The sequence below is a fragment of the Antechinus flavipes genome, chromosome X (assembly GCF_016432865.1).
Source record: "Antechinus flavipes isolate AdamAnt ecotype Samford, QLD, Australia chromosome X, AdamAnt_v2, whole genome shotgun sequence".
Classification (NCBI taxonomy): domain Eukaryota; kingdom Metazoa; phylum Chordata; class Mammalia; order Dasyuromorphia; family Dasyuridae; genus Antechinus; species Antechinus flavipes.
The window spans coordinates 69,497,895-69,515,213 of record NC_067404.1 but is presented as its reverse complement, the minus strand read 5'-3'; the positions used below and the strand labels follow the sequence as shown (position 1 = coordinate 69,515,213).

At 37.2% G+C, this 17,319-nt stretch overlaps 1 protein-coding gene across 2 annotated transcripts in view; it reads right to left on the bottom strand.

Annotated features, from left to right (window-relative positions):
• Positions 1-17,319, bottom strand: part of PCDH11X (protocadherin 11 X-linked) — a 576,990-nt gene that overhangs the window by 268,438 nt on the left and 291,233 nt on the right. The window lies entirely within an intron of this gene.

Sequence of the window (17,319 nt, the reverse complement as noted above, 5' to 3'; positions counted from 1 at the left end):
TGCCTGGGTTAACTTTATAAGTGAAAACAATGGAGTCTGGCAATGTCCATCCAGACACTGCTGAAGTTCACTGTATGATGACCCTTGGAAAGATGAGGAAAAAAAAATCCCAGGAGAATCCAGAGCTGACAGATGTCATCACGAAGCTGAAGATGTCCATCTGTCCAAATGTCTCTTTCCTACTTGCCTTAGTGCTTTCAATTCCCAACAGTGGAAGAACTCCATTAGTGTATTATCCTGAAATTTCTAGTCAATATGGAGATACTACCATGAAGGAATACCTCCACTAAGCCATTAGCAGGGTTTCACACACAAGATTAGTGAGATGGACCCTGGGAAAGCAGAGAATAATACCTTAAAAGTATGAATGTACAAGATATGTTTTGGTAGGAGGCAGAAAGAAGGAGGAAGGACAGGTTCCAAATCTTCAAAATACTACTGGAGATTGGCAGGGTCAGAGAGGGTCCCATAGTGATGGGCCCTGGTTAGCCCTGAGATCATGGGAAGGCATCAGGAGAAAGTGCAGTTGTAGAAAGTGGGGAAGATATATAGGGTGCTAACTATTAATGACAAGGACTAAACAAATTTCCTAAGAGTTGGGCAGAAAGTAGATGCAGCATTTTCATATTTGGGAGAATAAAACCACGTCAGGGAACCATGCTGAGTCACTTAAAACAAACTGAGTAACTCCCACAAGTCTGCAATATAAGCTATTTGTTTTTATTTTGTTGGTTAAGCCGATTTCTTTATCTCAGTTAATTTCCTCATTTGTTTAATGAGAACACTTATTTTGCTATAAAATAAAGAACATCCTAAGATTTTGAAATATGCTTAAAAACAAGCTTGTACAAAACAAATTGCGAATGCCTTGTCCTCTAAGGTTACCTCATATCTAATCTGTCTATATTTTATAGATCCCTTCTGATGTTCACGCTGTCTACCTCTTTAGAATAGAAGCTCTTTGAGGGAAGGGACAATTTTAGACTTGTTTTTAATCCCTAGCACTCATAACAGTGCATAACGTAGTAAGGAGTTAACTGGATCTATTATTCAGTCATTTTTCAATTGTGTCTGACTCTTCATGACCCCTTAGAGTTTTCTTGGTAGAAATACTGGAGTGGTTTGCCATTTCCTTCTCCAGCTTATTTTTACAGATGAACAAAGTGAGGTAAACATGGTTAAGTGACTTGTCCAGAGTCACAAATATAAGTATCAGAGATCACATTGGAACTCAGGTCTTCTTGACTCAAGGTCGGCCACTCTATCTACTGCACCCCCTAGCTGCGTACAAATATGTCCATGTATCTACATAGCAATAGTCTTATTATTTCCATCGAACACCTAGACTATTGTTTTATCCATATTAAGAATAACTCAATAAACATTTGTCAAATGAACTAAACACATTTTTGAACTTGTAATTTGGTGCCTGAGTTTGAGTATAATAAAACATATGAATCTTACAGTATAATTTTATATGATTTATAAAATGTTACAGTCTGTATGACATTCTGTGTTTGTGAATATGTCTCCTTGCAAATCTAAGGAAATGGCCCTTCTGTCTGGTTTTATTTAGCAGTAATCCTAAGTAGTCAGTCTTTTCTAATAATACTGGACTATAATAAATATAAAATCATTTCCTTGATAATCAAAGTGAGCAAGTGCCCATGTTATATGTACTGTCTTCCCTGAGAAGTATTTACAATCCACAATTACTTAGAATGAGAACAATGGAAAAGAAAAAGGGAATAAAGGAAAAGAAAGTGCTTTGATATCAATGGGTCTTCAGGTACCACAGTAAGTGCCCATGTTATATGTACTGTCTTCCCTGAGAAGTATTTACAATCCACAATTACTTAGAATGAGAACAATGGAAAAGAAAAAGGGAATAAAGGAAAAGAAAGTGCTTTGATATCAATGGGTCTTCAGGTACCACAGTTCACTAACTACCCAAATTATTTTCAGGCACTCTGGAATATCTCATCAAGTCCTTCAGATAAAATTAGAATTATGGTCCCAGCTGTGAAAAAGATAGTGTTTTATGTGCTAAATCCTGAAATGTCAGCTCTTGTGTTTCATAGTTTTCCAGAAAAGCCACTAAGAACTGGTAATAAAAGTCTCATATGATTAGATAATACTGTATGCAAACAGAAAAACTGTCCTTGGTAGGCAGGAAGAAAGTTGTTGCATAGAGACAGCCTTAGCTTCTGTCAAAGTATCTCCAGAAGTGAGACAACTGCTTTCCAGAGGACATTGCTCTGACCAGCCCCAGTGACCTCTGAGAATAGAATTTCACTAACCTTAGTCTTTCCCAAGCTCTCCAGGACTGCCAATGATGGAGTATCATGGACAATTACCATGACTATTTATGTGTGTGTCTTTTCTACTACAGGGAGGAAACCCAAGTAATGAGGGATTAACCCCCTCATACCTTTTTTGGGTAAAGCATATGGTCAGTGTTTTTCTCATACCATCCGGCTGTCTCTGTTCCCTTCCTGGTTTTCACTTTACCAAAATGCTTTGCTGCTTCTTCCACCTCCTTTAACAATATCACAGGAGAAGAAGGAAGTAGGAAAAGGTATTACAATTATTAATGTTTGGGGATTTGGAGCATATTATATATAAACATATGCGTATGTATAAGTGTGTATATATACACACATATATGAAATACAGATGTGTATATGTACATATAAAATTATATAAGTGCAAAATCAAGAGAGATATATTTCTATATATCTGTATACATGTTAACGTGTATATGTCAAGTATTTACTAATTATGTGCCAGGCATTATTGTATTAGATACTATTTACTACTTACTACTACTACTACTACTAATACTATGCAACAATGATGCCAACATGACAACTACTACCGCTGCACTGTGACTGTTATATTGCACCTATTATGTGCCAGGTACTGTGCTGAGCACTTTGCAAATATCTCATTTGATCCTTACAACAACCCTAGGAGGCAGTTGCTGTTATTATCCTTTCCATTTCACAGATAAGGAAACTGAGGCAAGAAGGTTAATTGACTTGCCAGTGGTCACAAAGCTATAAATTGTCCAAGTTTTCCTGACTCCAGGCTCAGCATTTTATGCACTGTGCCACCTGGCTACTACTAAGACAAAGAGAGACAGTGCTTGCCTCTCATGGAGCTTATATTGGTTGGAAAAGATAAGATATACATGTATAAATATATACTATTTGTATGAATATATATATATGAAAGGTCTTTGGGGGGCAGATTTTTTCCCCATGTCTCTTTGCTACCGATAAAAGGTTAGTATGCAAAACATGAACCTTTCCTTTCTGATGGGATGTTTATGGTCAGTAAAAAGCCTTGCAATTTGCTGAACATGTAATCAACAAGGAATTACGATGAAGAAGATTATAGGACTTCATCAAGGAACTGTACGGAAGAAAGAGAAGCTTCAACACATGGCAAGAGTGAAGGATGATGGGCAAACAGCTTCATTATTCCACTAGTATCTATGGACTATCTGGAGAAAGTGACGAAGACCTCCAGAAAGACAAAGTGACCTCCTGGGGTGAGTTTTGGGATGATAAAAATGACACGCGTGGGCATGGGCATCATAGGCAGCAGGAATGGGTTGAGATCTGTATGTTAAATGATTTCTCTGAATCTGGGTCTTGTAGACTACAAGCTGCTAAGTCAGATTGCCTCTTATTTATAGACAAGAAACTTCTTTGAAAGTATTTGAATTGACCTAAATCATAGATACAATAACTATTGATTGATTCATTTCAAAGCAACAAACATTTTTTAATGACCTAATGTAAACAAGGCTCTATTCTAAGTACCTGATTTGATGAATAAACTCCATGTAGGGATTTTCTCATGCATCTATATATGTGTCTGTATTGTAACTCTATATTTTATATCACCAAAGGAGAAAAGGTGCTTCTACTTGACTTGCTTCAAGGCCTGAGCCCTAATCCAATCGTCTGAGTCCTTTGTTTTACAATGTTAGGATATTTTCCTTTCTATCATTAGTTGATAAAAGATCTACTCTTTTGGAAGTGGCCCCTTTTCTCTCTGCCTTCTGCGTAAATTTAGACATTGTTTCTTGGAAAGCCTTTGCTACAATGGGATTGCCCATTCTCCATAAGCCACTGAGATCTTTATGGCTAATCCTGAACATAGTGCTTTAAATCAATTCAATACCCAGCCAACTTTATACAGCCATTACAGAGATGGCATTGTATCATCAATAAAAATGATACACAGCCTGTTCAGGAGTTATTCAACAAACAATTCCCCAAAATCACCTTTATTACAGAGTGCGAAACAGATTTCAGACACAGTTACTTTAATGGCAAAGATTTACTGAGCATCGCATTCACAAATGCTTACTGAGGAAAGGACAGAAGGGCAGTGTCGGAGGCCTGCATGTCTACACACCTTGTTTTTGTGAAAAGAAGGAGGGTTATTTATCAAAGTAGTCAATGGCTACCCCGTCTGGAAGCACGGTGTACTTGAAGGAAAAAACCCCAAATCCTAAATCAACATAGAAAGTGTATGTATCTGGATAACTGCAGCTAGCTATCATAAATAATCCAACAGGCTCTCGAAGAGCATCTAATAAATGCTTCAGGTCTAGATGGGTAAAACATCACAGGGAGGGTTTGGGGGGTTACAATTTGAGCAAAAAAGAAAAACAATTGTTTGTGCGACTGATGTTTCCCAAGAATATTTAGCCTAATGATATGAAACCTTTGGATGACACCTCCAAACTTGCAGTGGTTAAATTTCAGATGAGTAAAAGAAGTCCTGTTTTATACTACAAGAAAATTACATAATGGATACAGTCCTGGGATGGATGGAAATGAGAGTATGGTGATGATAGTATTGAGACTGAAAGAATTCTGGGCTTGTGCAGATGCATTTGATCAACTAACCAATAGCTATTGGGTATTTTTTTTTTTTTTGCATAGGGGATGTACTCACTCTGCATTGCTTCCTCTTAAATTCCCTAAATTTCATTAACTCATGCCATATCCATGATCCCTTCTCTGACCCCTCCTTGTTATTAAGAGATCTCTGACTCATCCCCTTCTCAGCTATGCGGATTTCTGTTTACTTCTATCCAGCAGAATACAAGCTACCTGAAGGCAAGAACTACCCCCAGAACCTACCATATATTAGATACTCAACAGCAATTCATTAGGTTGTATTGGATTCAATTTAAAGCCTTGCCTATCTTGCTTTTGAATTTATACCTCCACTACCTAGATTTTCTCTTCATGCCTTTCTTTGTATCTTCAGCACTTAGAACAATGCCTGGCGCATAATAAGGGCCAAATAAATGCTCAGTGACTGATTTACTTAGTAGGACCCGGTATTTAGTAGGTGCTGAATAAATGCTTATCAAATCATTGTTAAGAAAAATTCTCCTGCTTCAAAGGTAACTTGGTATAGTGGACAGAGTATATTGTATACATTTTATTTGTTCACACACCTGATCAACTACTCGTTCTCAGTAAATGTTATCATTTTTTGGTAGAAAACTTTCAAAATTGACACCATAAAGGTGCTATGCTAAAAATTCTTTACAGTTTGGTAAGCTAATTTACTGGAGGGAACATTCTTTTACTTCTAGCAACAATAATTGGGGCACAGCAGGATGAATACAGAGAGGACTGGCGAGACTTACATGAACTGATGCTGAGTGAAATGAGCAGAACCAGGAGATCATTATATACCTCAGCAATGATACTGTATGAGGATGTATTCTGATGGAAGTGGATTCCTTCGACAAAATTTCAATTGATCAATGATGGACAGAATCAGCTACACTCAAAGAAAGAACACTGGGAAATGAATATAAACTGCTTGCATTTTTGTTTTTCTTCCCGGGTTATTTCTACCTTCTGAATCCAATTCTCCCTGTGCAACAAGAGAACTGTTCGGTTCTGCACACGTATATTGTATCTAGGATATACTGTAAGCTATTTAACATATAAAGGACTGCTTGCCATCTGGGGGAGGAGGTGGAGGGGAGGAGGGGAAAAATCGGAACAGAAGTGAGTGCAAGGGATAATGTTGTAAAAAATTAGCCTGGCATAGGTTCTGTCAATATAAAGTTATTAAAAAAAAACAATAATTGGGGCACTGGAATATTTGACATTCTACCTTGAAAGGATGTATAAGGTTGAATGGAATAAACTTTCTTTAATCATATTCTTTTCATAAGCTTATATCCTAACATTTCTATCAACAACAACAACAGTAACAACTCTCCAAATGGTTTATTTTTCCTTCTATCATAGAATGTGGAGTTGTTGGAGAGAAGGAGAAAGCAAGACAGTGGATTATGGTTTTAAGTGATTTTTATGGATACTCCTGTAATCAGGGTCAAGAAGTATTTCAAGTTCTCTCTTACTAGAAGGCAATCTTATGTTGTGCTCAGGCAGAGCCTTTCAGGGGGCACTGCTCCTCAATACCTCTCTCTAACCATATAATGCCTCATCTCTAACCATATAATAAGTGCAGGGGTCATCCCATACCTCCTCCATAGTATTTCCTTATTATTTGTGCAAAGGAGAGCTTCAGTAGATTCTTACGCTGTCACAGTAACCACAGAACCATCCTTCCTTTCTTAATCTTATCTTCTTTCTTCTAAAAGTACTTAGAAATATGCCCAGAAGCAAGGGATTGGGAAAATAGTAACATTAATACAAACTTTTGATGAGGCACAAAAATTAAATTGGATTCATTCCACTACTCTACTAGAAAGAAAGGAGAAGAGGTTCCTTAGAAAGACTGTCTGCAAACAGCTAGTATCTTAATAAATTATTCGGATGGGATTTATAGATTGCAAAAGTAATTATAGCCACTTAAAATGATCCTCTTTTCTTAACAATGTTTTACAGTGGGGAGGAGACTGGGGGGACAAGTGTATGCAAACACTTGAAAATACAAACTACTAGGAAATACAATGATTATTCCCTGCTGGTATATTTGGACCATTTGAAGAAAGGTCATTTAAGGTTAAAATCTATTTTCAAGTTTAAACCTCCATCCCTCAGTGAATACGAGGCAGGGGTTTGTTGTTTCCCTGATAGCTCTAATCACAGACATGGAACTTAGGGAATGGAGTAAATAATTTAATTATTCTTATTCTGAGTGTATTGCAGGCAAGAGAATGGTTTTCCCAGAAAGAAAAAAATTATCTTCTCAAAAGTTGTGTCAAACATGCCTCCCACCATAAAGCCTTCAATTTAACCATATAAGGAAAAAATGGTCTTATCTTTCTTTAAGAATTCTGCTGCATAAGCAGTCAATGAGGCACTGTTACATTTCTGTGAAATGGAAGTAAAAAGCTATTCTAGACAATAATCACATTTTAAATTCCCTTTCCAACCCCCCCACCACCACCACCATTTTTACAGGAAGTTGAAAGGGAGTTTAATTTTATGGATGGACACTATCTGATTCTTTGTGGTTGGCTTGAAGTTTTTAAACTTTTCAACATCCTTGGACTTTGCATTTTAAAAACTAGTTTCAGAAGCTCATCTCACTTCAGAATGGTTGGGTCCTGGGATTAGCAGAGTATAAGGAGAAAGAATTACTAAAAATGAGTTGAAAAAACAAAATGGTTTGATGATGCAAGTAGTTATTAGTAAAGAATCTGCATATATAAAATGAAAGCTCTCTTCTTCCCACAACCTGACACTTTATGGCTCCCTACCATTATATACACACTTATGGAACTGAAAGAGTCCTAAGTCTAATTACTTCATTTTTTGTGAGGGAGGAATCTAAGATTTATACAAGTTTAATTTCTTGCACTGTTAAAAGTTCTAGAAATATGAAACAAAAATGAAGCACCTGCACCACCCTGAAATTAAGGAGTTTATAGAATTTACATTCTAACAGGGCAGACAGCATGCACACACACACGTATGAATACATGCTATACACACATACAAGGAATACAAGGCAATTTAAGGGGGAAACACTAGAAGCTAGGGGAATCAGGAAATGATTCATTTAGGAGATAGCCTGTAAGTTAAACTGAAATAAAATTAGGGATTTTAAGTTCAGGGTCATCAGATATATGGTTACACCAGAAGGTCAGAAGCCAGACTGCAAAGGGTTTGGAAAAGAATGAGGGGAGAAGTAGAGGGAACCCTAAAGAGTGTTTTTCAAGGATGAGGGAAACCTGGACTTGGTTATAGGCAGCAAAGAGGAACCAATAGATAAGGAGAAAATGAAGCCTGAAGATATGAAGGAGAATATAACAGGAGGGGGTTCAATTTGCTAGAAAAGAGAGGACAGGATGAGATCAAAGGTACGTGAAGCGGGGTTGATCTGATTGAGAAACAAGGTGATCAATCCATCCAGCCATTCTGGAGAGCAATTTGGAACTATGCTCAAAAAGTTATCAAACTGTGCATCTCCTTTGATCCAGCAGTTTTTCTACTGGGCTTATACCCCAAAGAGATAATAAAGAAGGGAAAGGGACCTGTATGTGCCAAAATGTGGCGGCCCAGTTTGTAGTGGCTAGAAGCTGGAAAATGAATGGATGCCCATCAATTGGAGAATGGTTGAATAAACTGTGGTATATGAATGTTATGGAATATTATTGTTCTGTAAGGAATGACCAGCGGGATGAATACAGAGAGGACTGGCGAGACTTACATGAACTGATGCTGAGTGAAATGAGCAGAACCAGGAGATCATTATATACCTCAACCATGATACTGTTTGAGGATGTATTCTGATGGAAGTGGATCTCTTCAATAAAGAGAGCTAGTTCAGTTTCAATTGATCAAAGATAGACAGAAACAGCTACACCCAAAGTAAGAACACTGGGAAATGAATATGAACTGCTTGCATTTTTGTTTTTCTTCCCGGGTTATTTATACCTTCTGAATTCAATTCTCCCTGTGCAATAAGAGAACTATTCGGTTCTGCACACATATATTGTATCTAGGATTACTGTAACCTATTTAACATGTAAAGGACTGCTTGCCAGTGGGGAGGGGGTGGAGGGAGGGAGGGGAAAAATCGGAACAGAAGTGAATGCAAGGGATAATGCTGTAAAAAATTACCCTGGCATGGGTTCTATCAATAAAAAAAGTTATTTTAAAAAAGAGAAACAAGGTAATCTATTCATCAGAGACTGGAAGAACCAAGGAGAAGATAGGGGACAAGAACATTACAGGGGATGATGTGATATAAAGAGGTTAAAAGGTTTAACCTTTTAGCTTTTTTGGACTCATAGTAAATAATCTATATTTTCTCAATAAACATATTTCTCAATTAAAAAGCATCACTGACTCAATTACCTCTGTGAAGTTACTCATGGTAATTGCTCCCTGAAATCAAAAGAGAGGGATGGGTGGATCAGGTCTCATTAAATTGATCTGTTCATCCTATGACTGAGGGAGTTCCTATTTCAGAGATAGCATTTATTTATCAGAAAATGTCAGTGACAGTTCCTGAAATTTGGAATTTGACAGCAACTCTTAATGAGTGCCCAATTTAAACACACACTGGTGATGTAGATGCTGTCCTGAATCCTGGAGTTCAGGGGTATCAAATTTTAGCATAACAGTTGTTGAGCTAGTTATAGATGGGACCAGAGAGGGATTTTAAATGACTTCCAGAGATCAGATGGCATTGACTATAAGTGCTGACTGCCAAAGATTACCAAAGGGGCAAATGGAAAACTCTATCAGTGACAACTCAATGAGCAATACACATGCACATGTTTACTGACATAATTCACATGTGTGTTTGCATATATGGGTATTGTGCTTATATAGACACACGTGTGTCTTTACACATGCTTAATATATAAAATTTCAATTCATCTATCATTTTAGTTAACCTAAATACATGGAATACATTATAAAGATAAATATAAAGTATTTAAAAGAAGGCTCAAGTAGACCTGCACCACCTTCTCTTCCATTTTTCTCTTGTTTAAGATATATTATAAAGAAGTATTTTAACTTTTCATATATTACTTAATATGACTCTCTATTGTGTCCCCTGCATTTTGAATGAATGGGACTGAGCATGAATATGGATGATTTTAAGAGTGTTCTCAATAGCGTATTTCATACAGAATGTACATATCTATTTCTCAGAGATACACTGCATGGATTCTGACACTTCAGGGTAGGATAAGATGCTAGAGGACTAGATGGTTTCTTGCATCTTTCTATCTGGCTTGGAGCTCTATAAAGAAAAGAGACAGACTGCATGATAGTCCTGATTTCATGGTATACTCTTTTAACGTCTCTATGTGAGCAAGAGTGGTGGGAAACCAAAAAACAACAATAAAAGTTAATCATTCTCTCAAATGTCCATCAAAACTGGACCACTTGAGTAATTTTCAGGCTTAAGAGGAAAAAGAAACCTTTCAGTTTCGAACAATATAGCTATTCTCATGGCATAAGGATGAAAACATCATCGACCTATATTTTCTCTAGATTCCATTCTTCACACAAAACCAGAATGATAACTTTCTGAAGAGTTACCAAAACAAGTGTTTCATTTTAACATGGAAAATATTTCTCCCCATTTTCAAAGAAAATGAGAATAACTTTGAAGAGTTATTCCCAAGAGCTTTAGATTCTTCCTTGTATATCATAGATGCCAATCACATCCATGCCTTGAATGCTCTCCATCAGCTCAGGGGCCTTCTTTTCCATTAAGAATTTTTCTTCTCTCCCCCAACTCCCCAGGTCATTAGACTTGGCAAGGAGGGAAAGGGAATTCTTTTTGGTTTTTAAGTATAAGTTTCAATACAGAGAGAGAAACAGAGACAGAGAGGGATAGAGACACAGAGACATACAGAGAGAGGTAGAGAAAGAGACAGAAACAATTAAGTTTCAGGATAGGGGTTAAAGGTTAGATTGCAGGAATTTAAAGAGAGAATAAGTGGTGAGCAAAAAGAAGTAAGTGGTATAGATGGCTCTGATAATTTTGGAACAGAAAGGTTGACACGATCGAGTACAACATAGTACTAGGAAGAAAAGCTGATTCAAATGATTTCTCCCCTCAAGGTGGAGGGGTTGAGAGGATCTCCATATAGCAGCCAAGTGGTACGATGGTGCAAGCACTAAACTTGGAGTCAGGAAGACCTGTCTCAGACACTTCCTTACTGTGTGTGCTTTGGCAAGTCATTTCATTCTGATCAGCCACAGCGTTCACATCATTACGACGAAGATTAAAATCACATTTACCTCCCGGGATTGTTGGAGAATCCGATGAGATAATACTTATAAAATGATTTGCAAACCTTAAAGCATGTTAATGATGATGATGATGATGTTTCAAAAGCCATGGGGAAGAAGCCAATGGAGGATAAAAGATAGACTATCCTCAGAGATGCAGGAACTAGATAAAAGAATAAGGAAGTGATAAGTCAAAAGTATAGGTAGAGGGACTAGTCTTAGAGAAGGCTACTTCTTCCTCAGATATTAGAGCAGAATGAGAAATCACTGATGTCTCTGAGCAGGTCTCTTTTTTCTGTTCCCCTCAGTTCTATCTTCTGTAAAATGATGAGGGTCAAGAAGATTACGTCTAATGGACTGACCCAAAGTTTATAATCTTATGAATATGAAGGAGGCATTGAAGATGAATATGGTAGAAAAACTGAATATCAAAACATCTCTGTGTAATGGAGTATACTCAAAGGTATTAATAGAATGGATGAAATAGTTGTTTCAAGCCTGGAAAACCAGGTAGAGATAAAAAATGCAGATGGATTGGTATGGATAAGTGGGGTGTATGATAAGAAGGATGATTATAGTCAGAAATGGTGAACTATATTTTTAAAGTTTTAGAGGTGGTTTAATGAGATACGACCAAAAGTTTAGGGTGCAGTCTTACTGGTAGATTCTGGAAACTTGATGACTTGTCCTGTTTGGGTCTAGAGGGCAGGGATAGGAGTACAAAAAAGCAAATTTCCTTTTCATGTCAGGAAAAGTTACTCAACAGTCAGAGGCATCTCAAGATAAGGTAGGCTGCTGAAGCAGACAGGGGCTTCCCCCTCCTTGGAGGTCTTCAAGAAGAGCTGGGTGTGTTGTGGAAGGATTCTTTTTCACACATGTATTGTTTTAGATGGTCAGCGCTGTCTCCGCTAACTTTGAAATTCTGTGTTTTGTAGCAAAGATGGAGAAGGTTTTTGAGTCAAGAATGTGAAAAAAAATAAAAGTGAAGCTTTCTCCTTAAGTACAATGAAGGACACATTGACATTCTGCAGCATGCCTTCAAGTATAAAATGAAGGGGAAGTGTACAAACAGTGCTCTTCAACTAATTTGGCCTCATTTTGTTTCTGATTTATTTATCCATTAGGTGCTACCCATTGAGTTAAAAGCATTAAGAATATATTTTAAAATAAGGTAAGAAGTTGTTAAAAGATATCACAGCATACCCTGGGGTGTAACATCCCTGGAATAACATGTCAATGAAGTAATTGTCGGACTAAACCAGGTGCGCTGGTAATGTAAAAGGGGAACTCTCGGTTATTTTAATCCTCTTATAGCAATATTGCCAGCACTAAATTGCAACTGTGTGAAAGAGGAAATAGGGTACTACTGAAGAAAATGACAAATATAATTGCAAATACTTTGACTCCAAACATATGCTAAATAGATCGCTATGTCTCTCTGCCTGATTCTGTAATTCTACAACAGAACATCTCCCAGGAAAAGGAAAAGGAATAAGAGGAAGGAGAAAGGGAAATGAATGAATTTCAGCAGAGAGGACTTTGGTTCAGATATGAAAATCTCCTTTGCTAGATCTTCATCCACATCACTTCCTCCAACTATATATGTCCCTCAAGGTTATGTCTTGAACTATCTCTTTTCCCTCTATATTGCTTCAATCAGTGAACTCATCAGAAAACCATGGATTTAATTACCATCTCTGTGCCGATGATACTCAAATCCACCTATCCTGCCCCAGTCTCTGCTGATGTCCAATCTCATATTTCCAACTGTGTAGTAATATCTCAAATTGGATATCTAATAGATTAAAATCAGTATATCCCAAACTCAACTTATTATGTTTTCCTCTAACCCCATTTTTTTTCCCATTATTGTAGAGGATGACCTTATCCTAATCCATCAGGCTCACAATCTAGGCGTCATCCTAGGCTTCTCACTATCTCTCACCTGGTTCCAGGGTCTGTTGAGTTGAACATTGCAGCAGCTCTGGAATATGCCCCTTTCTCTCTTCTGACATTGCCAAGACTTTAAGGTAGGCTTTCATCACCTTAAACCTGAACTACTGCAATCTGCTAATGCTAGGCCTTCCTGTCTTAACTTTCTCCAGTGCAATGCATTCTCTATTCAGCCACCACTCTGATTTTCCTAAAGCACCGGCCCAACCATATTATCCCTTTACTCAATAAACTCTATTAGCAACCTGTCACCTTTAGAATCAACTAGAAAATTCTTTTTCTGGTGTTCAAACTCCTTTATAATTTAACTGCCTCCTATCTTTCCAGTCTTCTTATATCCCATTCCCCACCATGCACTCCTTCATGCAGCGACAGTGGATCCATGAATACCATGAACAAGATACTACTTCTTTCAGCTCTGGACAGTTTTTCTGACTGTTTCCCATGCCTGAAACGCTCTCCCTCCTCACTTCTACCTACTGCCTTCTCTGGCTCTCTTTAGATTTCAACTAAAATCCCAAGCATTTTTGCAGCAAGTCTTTCATCAGCCTCTTAATTGCAGTGACTTCCCTCTGTTAATTATTTCCTATTTATTGTTTAGATTTTTGTACATATTTATTTGCTTATTATTCCCCTAATTCAGTCGTGAGCGTCTTGAGGGTAGACTAGTCTTTGTTTCTTTTTGTTGTCCAGAGGCTTAGAAGAATGTCTGACACAGAGTGATTAAAGAGTGGGCATTTATATGTTTACTGACTGATTTCATGTGGGTCATACTAGACAAATACTGCAGACACATCTAACTCAATTTCTGTGATTCTTTGAAGCATCTAGTTAGAACACGAATTATTTAATTGAACTATTTAGGTTTAGATCCAGGAATCTCTCAACTCTTAAAAAAATTATCTGATTGGGAAGCAGAGTTTTAAGAGGATACTTTTACCCCCAAGAAAAAAATAGTTAGAATTTTCTATATTCTCTAAGAGGAGAGAGTTATAATAAATATAGCACTGGCAAAGAGCAGATTTCTGTATCTGTCTCCTGATAGGCTCCCGTGCTATGCTACAGCAGCTTCATATTAAAAACACATTCATTGGCTGCTCCAGTGATAAAAACTTAGAAAAACAGATACTATATGAGGAAATAATAGCAATACTCCTGGAGTTTCTAGCTCTATTTCACTTAGCCAGAATGATCAAAAGCATTTGTAAATTAACCTCAGACAAAGCCAGAAAAAAATTCTCCAGAAAAAAAAAACACACAATTCAGTCTGGCCCTCTAAATTTTAGCAATTGGTGAAGATGCTACACCAAGGTAGCCATTTACTCTGAGTCACGGAACAATAGATTCAGCCTTGTCCCAGAAGAAAAGGATGTATTACCTTAGCTGAAATGGGCCCAAAAGGTGGTTTTCTAGTCAATGTTATCAAAGGAAGGATGAATGTTTTTTCCTAAGAGCTTGACTTAAATTTACCCAAAGAAGAGCCATAGGGAGGCTCACTTAGGATTTTCTTCTTCTTCTTTTAAAAAAAATCACTACATCTGTGCTAGGGATTATTTGGGAAAGAAATAATTAATTCCCTCCTAAGTGTGTTAGCAGCATAGGGTAGGCTTCATTTATTTTCTAATTAGCTATAAACTACTGAAAACAATCAATTCAATTGAATATGGCTATGGAAAGCAGTTTTAGTCCAATTTGGGAGAGCAATTATGGAGGAGCTCTCTGATCTTTCAGTTGACTGAATGAAAAGCTAAGAAGTTCATTTGGGGACAGTATGCTGTTAGAGATAAACATCCCTTCCTCCCTTCCTCCCTTCCTTGGGGTAGTAAGGTGTCCTTGGCTGGCCCTGGTAGTGTCAGAGATAGGATATGCCCTCAGGCTCCCTCAACCACAAGGTTGGTCCTAGTTTCCATTGGACTACATAGTCTTTCTTCTTTTTTTTTCTTTAAAGTGGGAAAATAACTTCAGTACAAATCATTATTTCAAGAGAAATTCATTTTCTTATAAAAAGTGCACTAAATACAAAGTTAATGAATAGTCTTTCCCAAGGTGAGTAGAGGTTTATAGTTTTTAAAATTCAGTTTTTAAAACATCATTTAAAAGAGATGCATTAAAATCAATGAACCACAACTACAAAGGAATTTCTATGTCATGGCAATATTAAAATACAGGAATAACACTGATATTACCTAAAGCTAGTGGGTACAGGTGCTATAATTTGGAAAACAAGACTGGATCTCTGGTATTTCAAAATGTGTGAATAACGAGCCATGATATAACGTGATTCTAATCACATTACTAATGCACATACACTAATATAAGTACAGTTGGAATGTGCATGACTCCCTCCATCCTGATACTCTCAGACTCCCAATTTGTGTACCCTTCAAAACAGATGCATTGCTGGAGTCTGTGTACTTATTTCAACGATATCATTGCTCAAATGATTTCTGAATACTACAATTTTCACATCCTTTTGGTTGAATTTGGTTTTTTTTGGAAACATCAAGAAGTAATTCAGAACTCAATCTGGTGAATAAAGTGGGTGATCAAGCTAGGAAAGGCAGTAGTATTAGGTCAAAAGCAGGGTATAGGAGGAAAGTCAGGAGTCTTTTTTCTTGTATGACCACCTTCAAGACAATCCCCAAAGAGAAGCTGCAGATCACTTTTGATCAATATCTACATATCTGTCAAAAATGTTATCCAAGGTAACAATTAGCAATATTCTAAATTGCAAAGGGCTGCCTCAAGAGACAGGGAGTCCTTCCCCAGTCTCCTCTGCCTCCCTTGCTGGAGCTCTTTTGAGTAATACATAGAAAGAGCAGACAATTAGGTACATTAAAACATGAAATAAAAACCGAAAAAGGATATTCTAAGTGTATAGTTTTTGCTTTCTTTTAGTCCCACCCCTGACCCTTAATCTTTGTGTGGAAAGCTAATATATAAAAGAAATACAGAAACTTACATTCTGTTACTGTTGGAGAGTTCATTCAGTAAACAGACATCTCTCCATAGTTCCCCAAAACATGATTAAATGGATTTTTCAATCACCCCTTGGTCTACCATATGTTCTAATTTCATGGCCCAAGTATTTTAGTGGGATGAATCCCCTGAGCAAGAGCATACATTCTACTCAGGACCCAGTTAGGAGAAGTACATTTTATAAAAAGCAAAACATATCCCCTACTTATAGATTAAATGGACTTTTTTTTTTAAATCAGTATTTGAGGGTTCATTAATTTAAGTTTTTAAAAAAATACCACAAAAAGTAGGAGACAGATAACTACCTTCCCCATTTCTTAAAAAGGTCATACAGCTGTGAACCCTATGAAACATGAATATGTCTCATTCAAATTCAAAGTAGAACTTGATAATATTCAAGGCAGATGCAAAGCTTCTATTCAGTGATACAGCTAATGACATTACATTTTTTTCTCTCACCTCTGGACATTTCTGGTGACTCACCTGCCCTCTGTGGAGGAGGGTAAGAACCAAATTTGAATCCCTCCGAGTTATGGTGATACTTGGGAAACAATATCAGTGTCATGGGAGAACAACTCAGAAGTGATTTCAAAACCTTTCAACTTCTTGTGATTTAAAATTCTTTGTTCATGAAAATTTAGCTTGACCTGACAGACTGACATTGCTTTCATTGTTCTTGTACTGGTTACAGTCATCCAAGTGTAATATAGAACTTACCGTCATAGTAAGGATCACGTAACAATTTCTTCTTTAAAAGCTGACACCCAGTATTATCAGGCCATAATGGAAGAGAACTGGACTCATACTTAAACTAGTACACACCAGTGGAAGCTATATGCATGGAAAACATTTCTTTGAATCTCACAACATCATGCCAGATATGGAGCCACCAATTAAAGAGATCTTCCCACAGGAAAGAAAATGGGGAAAGAGTTTAAAGGATTCTTCCATTTTCAGCTCCAAACAGAGTGCCTCCCAAACCATTTTGGAGCCATGCCAATCATCAAAATGATGACTCAACCATAAGAACAATCTGATAATTTTTGGAAGGAGCTAACTTCTATAAGAGGGTTGTTCATATCATGTAGTCACCTGTATTTGAAAGAGCTTAAAAATAATTTCTCCAACTCAGAGTCCCAGAGAACATCAGTTTGCCACAGAGTCA